At 45.5% G+C, this 14286-nt stretch overlaps 1 protein-coding gene across 3 annotated transcripts in view; it reads right to left on the reverse strand.

The window, feature by feature from the left end:
- The window catches only part of AFTPH (aftiphilin), a 107943-nt gene extending 93707 nt beyond the window's left edge, over positions 1 to 14236 (reverse strand). Inside the window, exon 1 of one of the 3 annotated variants that reach the window (XM_077485965.1) lies at positions 13964 to 14228. The gene's annotated coding sequence lies outside the window, so the exon portion shown is untranslated. Of the gene's footprint in view, positions 1 to 13963 lie in introns of all 3 variants that reach the window. The other 2 variants (XM_077485966.1, XM_077485967.1) reach the window with 2 other exon arrangements.
- Between the last annotated feature and the right edge of the window lie 50 nt (positions 14237 to 14286).

Below are 14286 nucleotides of genomic sequence, written 5' to 3' on the forward strand. Positions count from 1 at the left end.
TATTTTTTTCCTTTCAATGTAGATGCGGTAATGCCATATTGCTATATAAATGGGCCACTTAGACTAAAGAATACTCCCCATGAGTACTAACAGTTATCGAATACATTGTACTTGCTGACAGGACAGCAATAATGTGGAAGGATGTGCTCTAATAATTGTGTAATCATTTCTCCCTCCCCATCACACAAGGGTAAATATTGCACAATGATCAGCCCTGTACACAGCACTGAATGTTACATATAGAAAGGAAGTGATCAGACAACAGCTGTGACACATCGGGGTTTGCCAAGCAGTGGAAGTCTCACACATACAGGAAATGTTAAGACAGTTATTAGACTATCAGAAGTGACAGCTACATTGTGTACTGAGCAATGCATGGTACATATACCTATATATGATATGATCATAGACACCAGTGACAGAGTCACAATATACTGACCAGTAGATGGTACACACACACCTATAGGACATCATCTTACACACTAAAGCTACACGATTCTGGCCAAAATTAGAATCACTCGTTTTTTGCTCAGAATAAAGATCACGATTCTCGCAGCGTAAAATCTTTCACATTATATAAAAAATTGGGCTAAATTTACTGGTTACTTTTTTTTTTTTTTTTAATTCATAAATAAAAAAATTGCATTTGAAAGACCGCTGCACAAATACAGTGCGACATAAAATATTGCAACAGCCACCATTTTATTCTCTAGGGTCTCATTATATATATATATATATATATATATATATATATATATATATATATATATATATATATATAATGTTTGGGGGTTCTAAGTAATTTTCTAGAAAAAAATAAATTATTTTAACTTGAAAACACACAAAATGTCAGAAAAAGGTTTAATGTTTTAGACCCCATTCACACCTGAGCGTTTTGTAGCTTGATGCCTGAAGCTACAAAACGCTGGAGGGGAAACAATCCATTATTCTCAATGGAGATGGTTCACATCTCCACTCCAAGTCGCCTGAAGCCGAACGCCTGAAGCTCAAACAAGTTCCGGACCCTTTTTTGTCGCGCGAATCGGGCTGATTTGGGCGTTTTTCTTCTTTTAACATTGGTGACCTTGTGCCCTGCACAAATTCGCGGCAAATCACGGTAAAAAAATGCTGCGAAACGCGGTAAAAAACGCAGCAAAAAACGCTTGAAAACGCTACGCTCAGGTGTGAATGCAGCCTAAGTGGTTAACCACTTGCTTACTGGGCACTTAAACCCCCCTCAGTCCCAGACCAATTTTCAGCTTTCAGCGCTGATGTACTTTGAATGACAATTGCGCGGTCATACAACACTGTACCCAAATGAAATTTTTATAATTTTTTTCCCACAAATAGAGCTTTCTTTTGGTGGTACTTAATCACAGCTGGGAGTTTTTTTTCTAAACAAACAAAAAAAATCATGTTTAATAGTTTGTTATAAAATTTTGCAAACAGGTCATTTTTCTCCTTCATTGAAGTGCGCTGATGAGGCGGCACTGATAGGCTGCACTGGTGGGCACTGATAGGCACAGTTAAGGCGACACTAATAGGCACAGATAAGGCGGCACCGATGGGCACAGATAAGGCGGCACTGATGGGCAAAGACGGGCATGGATGGGTGGCACTAAGGGGCACTGATAGGTACCACTGATAGATGGGACTGATGGGCACTGATAGGTGGCACTGATAGGTGGCTCTGATAGGTGGCACTGCTGGGCACTGATGGGCGGCACTGCTGGGCACGGATATGTGACACTGGGGTGCAGCACCTTTGTTGAGGCAGATTGTGGGCACTGCTGGGTGGCACTGTGGGCACTGGGTGGCACTGGGTGGCACTATGGGCACTGCTGGGTGGCACTGACAGGGGGGACACATTTTTTATTAATGTGGCAAAGCAGGGGGCAGGTGGGCACTGGCAGGGCTGGCCGTGATCGGGACTGATGTCCCGATCACGGCCGCCGGTGATCGGCTTTTTAATTTCTAATAATTTTAATTTTTAATAATCGGCTATTAAGGAATAATAGCCGATTACCGGCTCAGTTATATCACATGATCAGCTGTCATTGGCTGACAGCTGATCACGTGATAAGGGGTCGGGATCGACCCCTTGCACGGATCGGTGATCAGGCGAGTCTCGTAGACTCGCCGATCACAGAGCGGGCGCACAGGCTGCTCATGCACGGGACTACGTCAATAGACGTAGTCCCGGCAAAGGAGATCCGCGCTGTAGCCGTCATTCGGCTATAGCGCGGGTCTCAAGTGGTTAAACTTTCCTCATTCACACACACAAGTCTATTCCTTTAACAAAATGTTTAGGCTTAGTTCTATTGCTAAAGAATGTTGTGATACTTGGCAAACTGCCTGATTTCTTTTCTTCCTTTTGTTTGAGCTATGAATTCTCTGCATAGAAAGAATCGGGAAATACTTTTGTCAAGATCGCAAAGGGGGGGGGAAAAAAAAATATTCTAGACGATTAATCGTGCAGCTCTATTAGACACCAGTAACAGCTACACAGTATACTAAGCAGTGGATGAGAGACATAGATTGCGTGTATATATATATATATATATATACACACACACACACACACACACACACACAGTGTACCTATAGGATGTGATCATAGAAACCAATGAGAGCTGTATGATGAGCAGTGATTGGTACATACACCTAAGGGTTTGATCATAGACCTCAGTGACAACTACACTGTGTACTAGAGCTGCATGATTCTGGCAAAAATTGGAATCGCAATTTTTTTTTTTTTGCTTAGAATAAAGATCACAATTCTCTTACAATTCTCCTAGGGCATCATCATCTTTCACATTATATAAAAAAAATTGGGCTAACTTTACTGTTTAGTTTTTTATTAATTCATTAAAGTGTGTTTTTTCCCCAAAAAATTGCATTTGAAAGACCTCTGCGCAAATACAGTGCCGCGTAAAATATTGCAACAATCACCATTTATTCTCTAGTGTCTCTGCAAAAAAAAAATCTATAATGTTTGGGGGTTCCAAGTAATTTTCTAGCAAAAAATACTGATTTTAACTTGTAAGCAAGAAGTGCCAGAAAAAGGTTTTAGGCTTCATGTACTGTTTTAAAACCACTTCTGAACGATTTAACTCGACAGATAGTAACGGTTTAAAAACATCCATTTTGCAGTGTTTACGTTTAGAAGCATTTTTTACATTGAAAAATGGTCCAAAATGTTTCTTCATTAACCACTTGCCGCCCGCCCTATAGGCAAATGACGGCAGCAAAGTGGTTTCAAAATCCTGACTGGGCATCATAGGACGTCCTCAGGATTTTGAGCCGCTGCTCTCCCCGGGGGCGCGCATCGCGGCGATCGTTGTTGCAGGGTGTCAGTCTGACACCCTGCAACTACGATCTCGGTAAAGAGTCTCCGACAGAGACTCTTTACCGCATGATCAGCCGTGTCCAATCACGGCTGATCACAGTGTAAATAGGAAGAGCCGGTGATCGGGTTTTCCTCACTCGCATCTGTCAGACGCGAGTAGAGGAGAGCCGATCGGCTGCTCCTCTGACGAGGGGGGGGGGGTCTGTGCTGATCGATTATCAGCACAGCCCCCCAGAGGATGCCCACATTGGACCACCAGGGATGCCACCAGACCACCAGGGATGCCCAGCACCAGGTATGCCACCCTAGACCACCAGGGATGCCAGTCAGTGCCCACAATGGATGCCAATCAGTGCCCACAATGGGCATCTGATTGGCATGCATTATTGTTGGGCTCTGATTGGCATCTATCAGTACAAAACAATATAATACAATGTCGCCTATCAGTGCCCATCCGTGCCACCTATTAGTGCCCATCCGTGCCACCTATCCGTGCCCATCAGTGCCACTTCATTGGTGCCACCTCATCAGTGCCGCTCTATCAGTGTCCATCAGTAAAGAAGAAAACTTACTTATTTACAAAGTTTTGAAACAAACAAAAAAAACATTTTTTTTTTTCAACATTTTCTGTCTTTTTTTTATTTGTTTAGCAAAAAATAAAAACCGCAGAGGTGATCAAATACCACAAAAGGAAGCTCTGTTTGTGGGGGAAAAAAATTATAAAAATTTCATTTGGGTACAGTGTAGCATAACCGCGCAATTGTCATTCAAAGTGCGACAGCGCTGAAAGCTCAAAATTGGTCTGGGCAGGAAGGTGTTTAAGTGCCCAGTATTGAGATGGTTAAAAACGCTCCTAAACGATACGTGAGCAAAACGCGAGTTACTGCATTTACAAGTTGTTACAGGCATTTGGCGTTTAAATTCCTCTGAACATCCATCCCGAATGCATTTTTTTGATTTGTAAAAAATGCTTCTAAACTGCCCAGAAACTGCTATAAAGGACCCTGTGTACATGCACTGATAAGATAACAAAAGGAGAGTTCAGGGGCAGCTGAAAAAACAAACAAAAAAAAAAAACATCCAACTGCTCCTAAACATCCATTTACCAGCAGCAGTGTACATGAGGCCTTAGACTTACTTCCCTCATTTACAGACCAAGTTCATTCCTTTGATCTTTTTTTTTTTGTTTTGTTTTTTGACAGCTGTCAGCAATGAACAGAGAACTCTGCAATGAATCAGGAAAATACTTTGTTAAAATCACGAGGGGGGGGTAGAATCACAATCTCGATTCTTTAACGATTAATCGTGAAGCTCTACTGTGTACCAAGCAGTGGATGGTACATATACCTATAGGATATGATCAGACACCAGTGGCCGCTACATGGTATATTGAGCAGTGGATAGTACATATAGGATGTGATCACACTCCCCAGTGACATAGCATGCTGCTGCAGTACAGTAGAGTATTAAATTGGTTGTATACTCTTTTTTTTTTTTTTTTTACTTTAGCCTACAGGAAAGCCTATAATAAGGCTTACCTGTAGGTAAAAAAAATATCTCCTAAACCTGTACGGTTTAGGAGATATTCCCCTCGGTATGCGCCGCTGACTGCAGCGGCGCATGCGCACAAGGGGATTCTCGGCTGAAAATCCGGCAGCGGCCGACCGGCCAGAAAGAAATCTCCCGCGAGCATGCGCGGGAGTGACGATATCGCGGCTCCGGCCACTCACAGCGCCGGAGCCGCGATACCCGGAAGAAAACGCAGAGGGAGCATGTCAGCTCCCTCGGCGTGGATCGGGCCAGATGTCGGGGCCTCGTTCTAAGGTAAGTATTTCATAATGAGCTAGTATGCAGTGCATACTAGCTCATTATGCCTTTTGCTTTGCAGGTGGTAATAAAAAAAAAAAAAAAAAATATTAGCGGGTTTACTACCGCTTTAATGAAACGACAGGTGTTCTTAAAAACCTAAGGACTCATTCTTGCTGGTAGTTAGTGTGAAATTGTGTGATCTCATCAATGCAGTGCATGTTATCTCAGCTTGCAGGGCTTGGATTCACTGAATGAGTTTACCAATAATGTAAATATTGCAGAATATACAGCTTAATGCTACATAACCAAGCTCCATTTCATACTGAATAAACTAAATTAGTCATGTATCTTAAATATAAAACTATCTTTAGATAGATTTTTACTCCAAAGGCAGTTTATTCAAATATATTTGGAAAAAAAAAAAATCTGATATAAAGTGTTACTAAACCCACAATAGTAAAATCTGTCTGTATATGCAGAATAGCATGTTTGTTGTACTCACTGTGGAACTTAAAGTGGTTGTAAACCCTAGATTAAGGCTTACCTGTAGGACCAAGAAATATCTCCTAAACCTATATGCGCAGGTGCACTGGGCATGCCGCTGCTAACGGCGACATGCCGTAAGTGGCGGCTCCCGTGCGCATGTGCAGGAGTGACGTCATCGCTACTCCAGGGCTGTGAGTGGCCGGAGCAGCGATACCCGGAAGAAGATGGACGCTCTGTGCTACAGGGGACAGCGGTGACATCGCTGGCTTCTGTGTCAGGTAAGTGACACATAATGGCCTACTATGCGATGTATAGTAGCCCATTATGCTTTATCTTTGCAGGGAGACACTGAGGAAGTAAACCCATCAGGGTTTACTTCCTCTTTAAAGGAGTTACCCCCCTCCATTGTGTAAAAAGGCTCGACACTATATGGACAAATCCTTCCCTCCTGCACTGTCTATCTTGGCAAGGCCATATAATACAGTGAGGGTAGCCGTCCTGCACATGCTCAGTTTAGTCTCTATTGCTGGAGAGAACATTTCCTGTTTCAGTTGTTCAGGTCACATGATATTGACATCACACATGTGGGCGTGTATACAAGCTGAAGTGGACATCTCCTCCTACCTGATAATCTCAGCACTGGACTCGGATTTTTAGATTTTTTTTTAAATCATTGATTTTTATCCACACTGCTAACCAGGGAAAACATCCACTAGCTGCCTAGCCATGCTGGATTTTGTTTTATTTTTCTGAAGTTATACCTATGCTTAGATGAGTCTGCCTCTCCCTTCCCTATCTCTAGCGCGATTAAAACGCATGCTTGGAAGAGCTGAATATTAACATTTATGAGAAGATCTTTTCTAAGTAATAATTTTCATTGGTTAGATTGTGTCCACTTGTACAAAAAACAATACCAGAAGAGCCCCCAGTTATTGTGACAGAGCTACGCATAGAACCTTATTATCTGGAATGTTGCATCCTGGATTTTTTCCTCTCTCTATACCATCTATGAGTCTACTAGTTACTTCAACCTATCTAAACCTCTTTTTCCTCTTTCCTCCATAGTAACATCATTATAGAAAATCCCCCACAATGCTCCCCCTACGCAGCTCTTAACTACGGCTGCATCCCACCAGGCTGGAAAAAGTTTTTAGAAAAAACAACAAAAGTGTTTTTCACAAGAGCTCAACATGCCTCCATTCCAATCGCTGCTGTTTTCTGTAAACCTTCTTTAGTTTTAGGGTCCTTTCACACTGGGCGGACTCCATCTCCTATCGGTTTTCTCAGCAGGATCCCTACTGATCAAGGCAGACAGGTCCGCTTATGCAGAGTGAACACAGCAGACACAGCACGCTCTCCTCTATGGGCGATCGGATGTATACAGACTACCTGTTCACTTACACCCAACAGCCATCTGATATGTTTTAAGCGGATTTGATGTAGGTGGGTGTAAACGGACACATGACCGTTTACACCCACTGCTCCATAGAGAATGGAGGTTCTGATTGACTCTGCCTGACAGGCAGAACTGATTGGAGTGCTCATGTGATCTTATATACCCGTGGTACCAAACTAGAGGCTCATGAACACAGAGATTTCTCTAATAAGGTGCTGAAATATACAGCAAAACTATAATTTTTTGAGCGTGTAAGGCTTAAAGTGATTGTAAAAGGTAATTTTTTTTTTATTTTTCTAAATAACAAACATATCATACTTACCTCCACTGTGTAGCTCGTTTTGCACAGATTGGCCCCGAACCTGCTCTTCTGGGGTCCTCCGGCAGCTCTCGCAGCTCCTCCCCACATCAAATAACCCCCTCGGAGAAGCACTTCCCAGAGGTGGTTACCTTGCATGCATGCTCCCGAGTCCAGCATTCGGCATCCATAGAAGCTGAATGCAGGACTCTGCCCCGCCCCCCCGCGTCATTGGATTTGATTGGCAGCAGCGGGAGCCAATGGCTGCGCTGCTATCAATCTAACCAATCAAGAGCCGAGAACCCCGGGCAGAGACAGCGCATCCTAGCTGGGTCAAGTTCGAAGGGTTCAGGTAAGTAAAACGGGGGGCTGGGAAGCCGGTCACTGACAGGTGTTTTTGCACCTTAAAGCGGGAGTCCACCGGGAGTCTGCACTTTATCTTACAAAAAGATATTGAAAAGGATCGAAGGAGCCCAATGGTGAAAGGTCTGAAATATAAAACCGATCAGGAAAGACTTGAGAAACTTAAAGCGGGAGTCTGCCGGGACTCCGCGTTTTTTTTGTTTTTTTTTTAAAGCCAGCAGCTACAAATACTGCAGCTGCTGACTTTTAAAATAGTGACACTTACCTGTCCAGCGCGCCCGCGATGTCGGCACCCGAAGCCGATCTCTCGATCGTCTCTCGGGTGCTGCCGCCGCCATCTTGGGTATGGGAATCAGGAAGTGGAGCCTTTCGGCTTCATTTCCCGGTTCCCTACTGCGCATGCGCTAGTCGCGCTGCGCAATAAGGATGGACCCGCTGCCTCTGGGATCCGTGTGTTTCCCAGCAGGCAGCGGGGGACTTTCAGAAAGGGGCGTAATCTACGCCCCTTTCCGCAGAGAGCTATCCCGGAAGTGGGTGCAGATACCTGTACTGTACAGGTACCTGCACCCTCCTCCCCCCTGAAAGGTGCCAATTGTGGCGCCGGAGGGGGAGGGGAGGATTCCAATGAGCGAAAGGTCCACTTTAGGGTGGACCTCCGCTTTAAAGGGGTTGTAAAGGTTCATGTTTTTTAACCTTAATGTGACCCCCCCCCCCCAGACCCCGTTTTACTTATCTGAACCCTCGAAATTGTCCCACAAGGACACGCTCTCTCTACTAGGGGGTTCTCGGCACTTGATTGGATAGATTGATATTGCAGCCATTGGCTCCTGCTCCTGTCAATCAAATCCAATGACGTGGGCGTCAGGGGCGGGGCCGAGTCCTGCATTAGGCCTCTATGGACACTGAATGCTGGACTCGGGAGCGTGTCCGCAAGGTAATCCCCCGGGAGAGCGCTTCTCCCAGGGGGGTTATCTGATGTGGGGAAGAGCCACGAGAGCCGCTGAGGGACCCCAGAAGAGCAAGTTTGGGGCTGCCCTGTGCAAAATGAGCTGCACAGTGGAGGTAAGACATGTTTATCTTTTTTTTTTTTTTTTAAACCCCGAACCTTTAGTGTCACTTAGGTGAAAAAACAAAGGTTTACAACCCCTTTAAGATTATAAACAATCGACATGTATAAATTTTACCTCCACCTACAACGTTGTGTGTTAAGTTTGTTAAGTCACATCGGCACAGTACTATAATATTTCCTGCATGCACAGAGTATTTCCCCCCTAGGACTCAAATGAACACAGCACAGTGGATGAACAGGAGACCACATTAATGGAAAATACTAAAAAAAAAATAACCGGATCTTACATCACAGATCTCTAATACTGGCCATACATGCTTCAATTTTATTATCTTATCAGTGTTCAATCCAATCAAATTTATCAAATCAGCAATGATCGAATAGAAATAACTTCCCATCTGATCAATTTAGAACTGCTTTCGATGGGATTCAATCAAACTGAGTTGACTGACCAGAGTGGAAAATTAACTGATTGTGGATCGATCGGGAGTCCTGGGATGCTTCATTTGTGAATTCAATTATAGTTTGATTGATCAGATCATGGGACTGCAGGTGGAAACAGAGATATCGTTAATGACTTATAATCATATCTTCAAATCTATTGGTCGAAATCCACGTCCCTGTTTGTGGCATATGGGTTGAATAGGTTGTCACCTATAGATCAAGTATTCCTATCAGGAAGGATTAATCAGGAAATGATTTCTTGAAGCGGGTATGGTCACCATAAGGTCACTAGGAAATCTGCCTATAAAGTGAAGACTAGATGATGTCACAGCTCTGTAATAATGCATCACCTGCAGAGTGACATTTAAAATGGAGCTGAATGATCAGTCTTTGTGCTTTTTATAAAGAGATAGGTCTTGTTCATACAGTTGTTCTACCTCATATGTCCATGGAGGCTCACGTTTACCCGCATGTGTTCCACGTATCCCTGTGCAGGCAGTCTCATCACATCTACTGAGACAGCCTCTGCTCCCAATTTGACATCCACACTGGTGTACAATCCCAAACACACAGTGGGGGATATTTACTAAAACTAGTGCAGTCAGAATCTGGTGCAGCTGTTCATGGTAGCCAATCAGCTTCAGCTTGTTCAATTAAGCTTTGACAATAAAACCTGGAAGCTGATTGGTTACTATGCAGAGCTGCACCAGATTCTGTCTGCTCCAGTTTTAGTAAATCCACCTAACTGTCTACGTTCCGAGCTGTGCACATACCCATGTGGATGGGAGCAGCAGCAGTACTCATGCAGCCACTGCATCCTAATAGACATCATTGAACAGCCTGCATGGGGAAGCATGAACACCTATACAGGTAAACACAGCCCTCGCTCAGCTTACACCATAAACACAGTAAACTGGGCAAACAGTCCCACAACACAGAACACTGTTCTTGCTGTAAACACAGTTAGAAGCTCCTGAATGTCTTTGGGTGCTTTCAGCTTTAGCAAACAATTCCACACTTCCAAGTTAGTTTCCAAATTAGTGCCAAACACATCTGGACACATAGACTTCAATTCCCATGTGCCCAGGGCCCCACTGAAGGGTCACTGACAGAACACATACAGTCTGCATAACAATAATTCTGACAATGGGAATCCGTAGTAATTAAGCTGTAGAGGAACTACAAGCCCCAGCATCCAATGATGGTTGCTAAGCTGGGACTAACGAATTTACACCCAGAAGATACAAGGTCCAGCTCTTAACAGCAGCTCATAGCTGTATTATGATTTGCAAACCCAAAGAGTTCCAGTTGCAGTAACTTAGTAGTTGGCCTTAGGTCCCTTTCACACGGGCCGGATTGGGTTTTGATCAGCAGGGGATCCGTCTGCTGATCTGAGCGGAGAGGCTGAACGACAGATCTGTATAAGTGGAGCGAACCTGGACAGAGCTGCTCTCTATAGGCAGCTGGATGTAAACAGACCCGCCATTTACATCCAACTGCCCTCCAAGCCGATTCAGCCAGATGTAGGGGAGCATATCCCCTTCCATTTTTTATTTTTTTGCCGGATCGGAGGTAGCCAGATGTAAATGGACAGAAATGAATTTACATACGACTGCTCATAGAGGATAATGGAGGGTCCACCTGAAAAAACGAACAGCCAGGCCCAATTGGATCGTCAATGCCAAAGGGTCCTAACACAGCTGGGATCTCCAGTTAGAATCCCAACCAGGACACTATCTGCATGGAATCTGTATGCTGTCTGGGTACTCGTTTCCTCCCACACTCCAAGCACATGCTGGAAATTTAAAGGGCTCCTGTCTAAATGTGCCCTAGTATGTATACATGTGAGATAGGGACTAGTAATGAGATGGGTTTGATATAAACCAGTTTGTCCAACCTGGAATTTAGCGGTCACAGCTGGGCCAATGAGCGGTGGGTGAGGGATTCCCTACCCCACTGCTGCATGTATGCAAAGGGGATGGGATACTTGTTACATCATTGACCTCATATGGCCACATTATGACAGTGGCCTAGTGGGGGTCATGTGGCCATGAGGTCAATGATGTCACAAGTATCCCCGCCCCTTTGTATATGAGCAACAATGGGGTAGGGACTCTCTCACCACAGCTCAATGGCCAAGCAATGACAGCTAACTTCTAGGTTCAGACTGGGGATGACCTTCAGCGTGTTTGCATATTCCACGTGTAGAGCCCGCCAGGAAGTCGGCGCAGCGCTGCGCTAATCACAGGCAGTGGGACATTGCCGATCTCTGCAGCTGCGCATCGGGGCAATGTCTCACTGCCTGTGATTAGCGCAGCACAATGCTGACTTCCTGGTGGGCTCTGCACGTGGAGTATGCAAACACACCAGAGCTCATCCTTAGTTCAGACTATGCCCAACCTCATCCCAAGAGAGACCTTAGAATGTAATTTGGTAGAGTACAGGGACTGATGTGAATGTACAATGTGTAAAAGTGCTGTGTAAATAGTCAACACTATACACATACCTGTAATGAATAAATATACAAATACCCTGCACAATAAATGTGTGCTTGGTCAAGAGTTCTAAATGAAACCTGATAGGTTAGAAATATGGAAGCCTACTGAGTAGGGACGTGCGTGGGTGTCCTCAGAACTCACCTCGACCCCAACATTATTATACTGGATTTATATAGCACCAACAGTTTGTGCAGTGCTTTACAAAATGGAGGAAGACAGTACAGTTATAATAAAATGCAATAGAGGAGGAATAAGAGGAACCTGCTTATTAAAACTTACAATCTAAATCTCCAACTCCTAGTACGTTTCCATGGCCCCATTCACACTGGCATCAAAAGCAGATGTTTGAGACACATTTTTAACACTCCTCAAATGCCTAGTAAAGCAGTCTGCATTTGAGAACACTGACAGCGCACAGAGCTGTTCACATTATTAAAACATGAAGCTTTTCTGTTGCGTAGTCTTGCTGCGGCTCAAAACTTTAGCTACATACAGAGTTTGGAAGGAGTTGCAGCATCACTACTCCTTCCATTCATGTCAATGGTAATAAATGCGCTAGCAAATGTTTGTGGTGTGTTAGGCCCTGTTCACAACTACAGAAAAATAAATAAGTGCCTTGCATGTTTTTAGATTTCAATACATTTATAGATTTTTTTCCATAACATTAGCAAAAAAATAAGATAACTCCAGACCTCCCGAAATTAGAAGGGTAACAGGCAAACATTTTCAGGTAGTAATTGTTGAGCAACATATCCATAATGGTAGTGACCAGATAGATCACAGAAAACTGGCATGTTCTTAATGCATTAACATGCATAAAATACACATCACATGTGCTTAGGGCGTTTGGGAAGAGTTTTTAAAGTACCTTTAACATGTGTGAAACGCGTCAAACGGGCATTGATGTTGTAGGTGTATTTGTTCAGCATCAGTATTTCAAGCACATGTGAGCAAGACCTAACTCCTAGCTCATCTCTAACAAACGTCAAATTCACCTATGACTGACTCCAAACACCTTCCCCATCCGACTCAAAACTTTTTACTCCATTGAGTTGCGGGATGGGCTATTTCTGAGCTGCAGCTCACATAAACAAAGAATGACCTGACCTGCAGCTCAAAGGGAAAAAAAAAAAAAAACATGAATTCAGAGTTCAACAGATGGCTGATCTCATCTCTACTAGTGACTTCTAACAGAGCAATCGCCACACCTGTCACCCTGAATGCCCGTCACCCTGAACGCCTGTCATCCTGCCCAGCTCGTCATCCTGCCCGTCACCCTGAACGCCTGTCATCCTGCCCGTCACCCTGAACGCCTGTCATCCTGCCCGTCACCCTGAACGCCTGTCATCCTGCCCGTCACCCTGAACGCCTGTCATCCTGCCCGTCACCCTGAACGCCTGTCATCCTGCCCGTCACCCTGAACGCCTGTCATCCTGCCCGTCACCCTGAACGCCTGTCATCCTGCCCGTCACCCTGAACGCCTGTCATCCTGTCCGTCACCCTGAACGCCTGTCATCCTGCCTGTCACCCTGAACGCCTGTCATCCTGCCTGTCACCCTGAACGCCTGTCATCCTGCCTGTCACCCTGAACGCCTGTCATCCTGCCTGTCACCCTGAACGCCTGTCATCCTGCCTATCACCCTGAACGCCTGTCACCCTGCCCGTCACCCTGAACTCCTGTCACCCTGCCCGTCACCCTGAACTCCCATCATCCTGAACGTCCGTCATCCTGCCCGTCACCCTGAACACCCGTCTTCTTGCCCGTTACCCTGCCTGCCTGTCAACAGGTGACATGGAGGAGGTGTGACCGTCTCCAGGAAGTGGAGTTGCTGGTCACAGGCCCGGCCAATCACGAAGGAAGGAAAACGATGACAGTGCGGAGATCACATCTATAAATAAGGACAGGTCGGTGAGTCCCGTATTCTTCTCCTGACTGTCCCTTTAAATGACAATCCAAGATGGCTGTGCCCTGGCTCTGACCTGCAGGGTCCTGGCAGACACAAGTTTAGTGTGGGATCCATTCCTCCCCCTGTGTATGTTGTACAGCCCCTCCCCCGATGTCTGATGGTGTATGGGCCACTCAGAACCGATCTGATCGCCTGTAACCCCTTCCTCTCCCGGCTGCTCGGTGATCTGTCCTGTTCTACAGTCTCACTGCTGGGACTTGTAATTCCTCCTCAGCTGCCTTAGTATTCCCCCATCTGGGATGAATAATCAGACACACACACAGTGGCCGGCCTGTGCTCCTCACCTTGTCCCCTTCTCCCGGGCCGCACAGCTCGGGGGTACCGCTCATGTCGCTCCCTCGGGTGTCTCAGAGCCGCCGGTCAGTGCGGGGATTTCCACTTCCTAATCTTCCAGGTAACCCCGGGCTGATGGAAGCGTCCACAACACACAACCCCCTCCGCCTCCTCCTCCTCCTCCCGGATCCGCCTTCCCGGCATCCACCGCGGCCGGCCGTGCGAGCTGGAAGGAGAAATCGCTGCGCAGGCGAAGGCGGAAGTGGAGCCAACGAAGGGCGGAAGAAGAGCAGCTGTCAGGAGCGCTTGCCAGTATCCAGGACACCTGACGTTT

The sequence above is a fragment of the Lithobates pipiens genome, unplaced genomic scaffold, assembly GCF_037356315.1.
Source record: "Lithobates pipiens isolate NorthernLeopardFrog02 unplaced genomic scaffold, aLitPip1_a1.2 Scaffold_18, whole genome shotgun sequence".
NCBI classification, from domain to species: domain Eukaryota; kingdom Metazoa; phylum Chordata; class Amphibia; order Anura; family Ranidae; genus Lithobates; species Lithobates pipiens.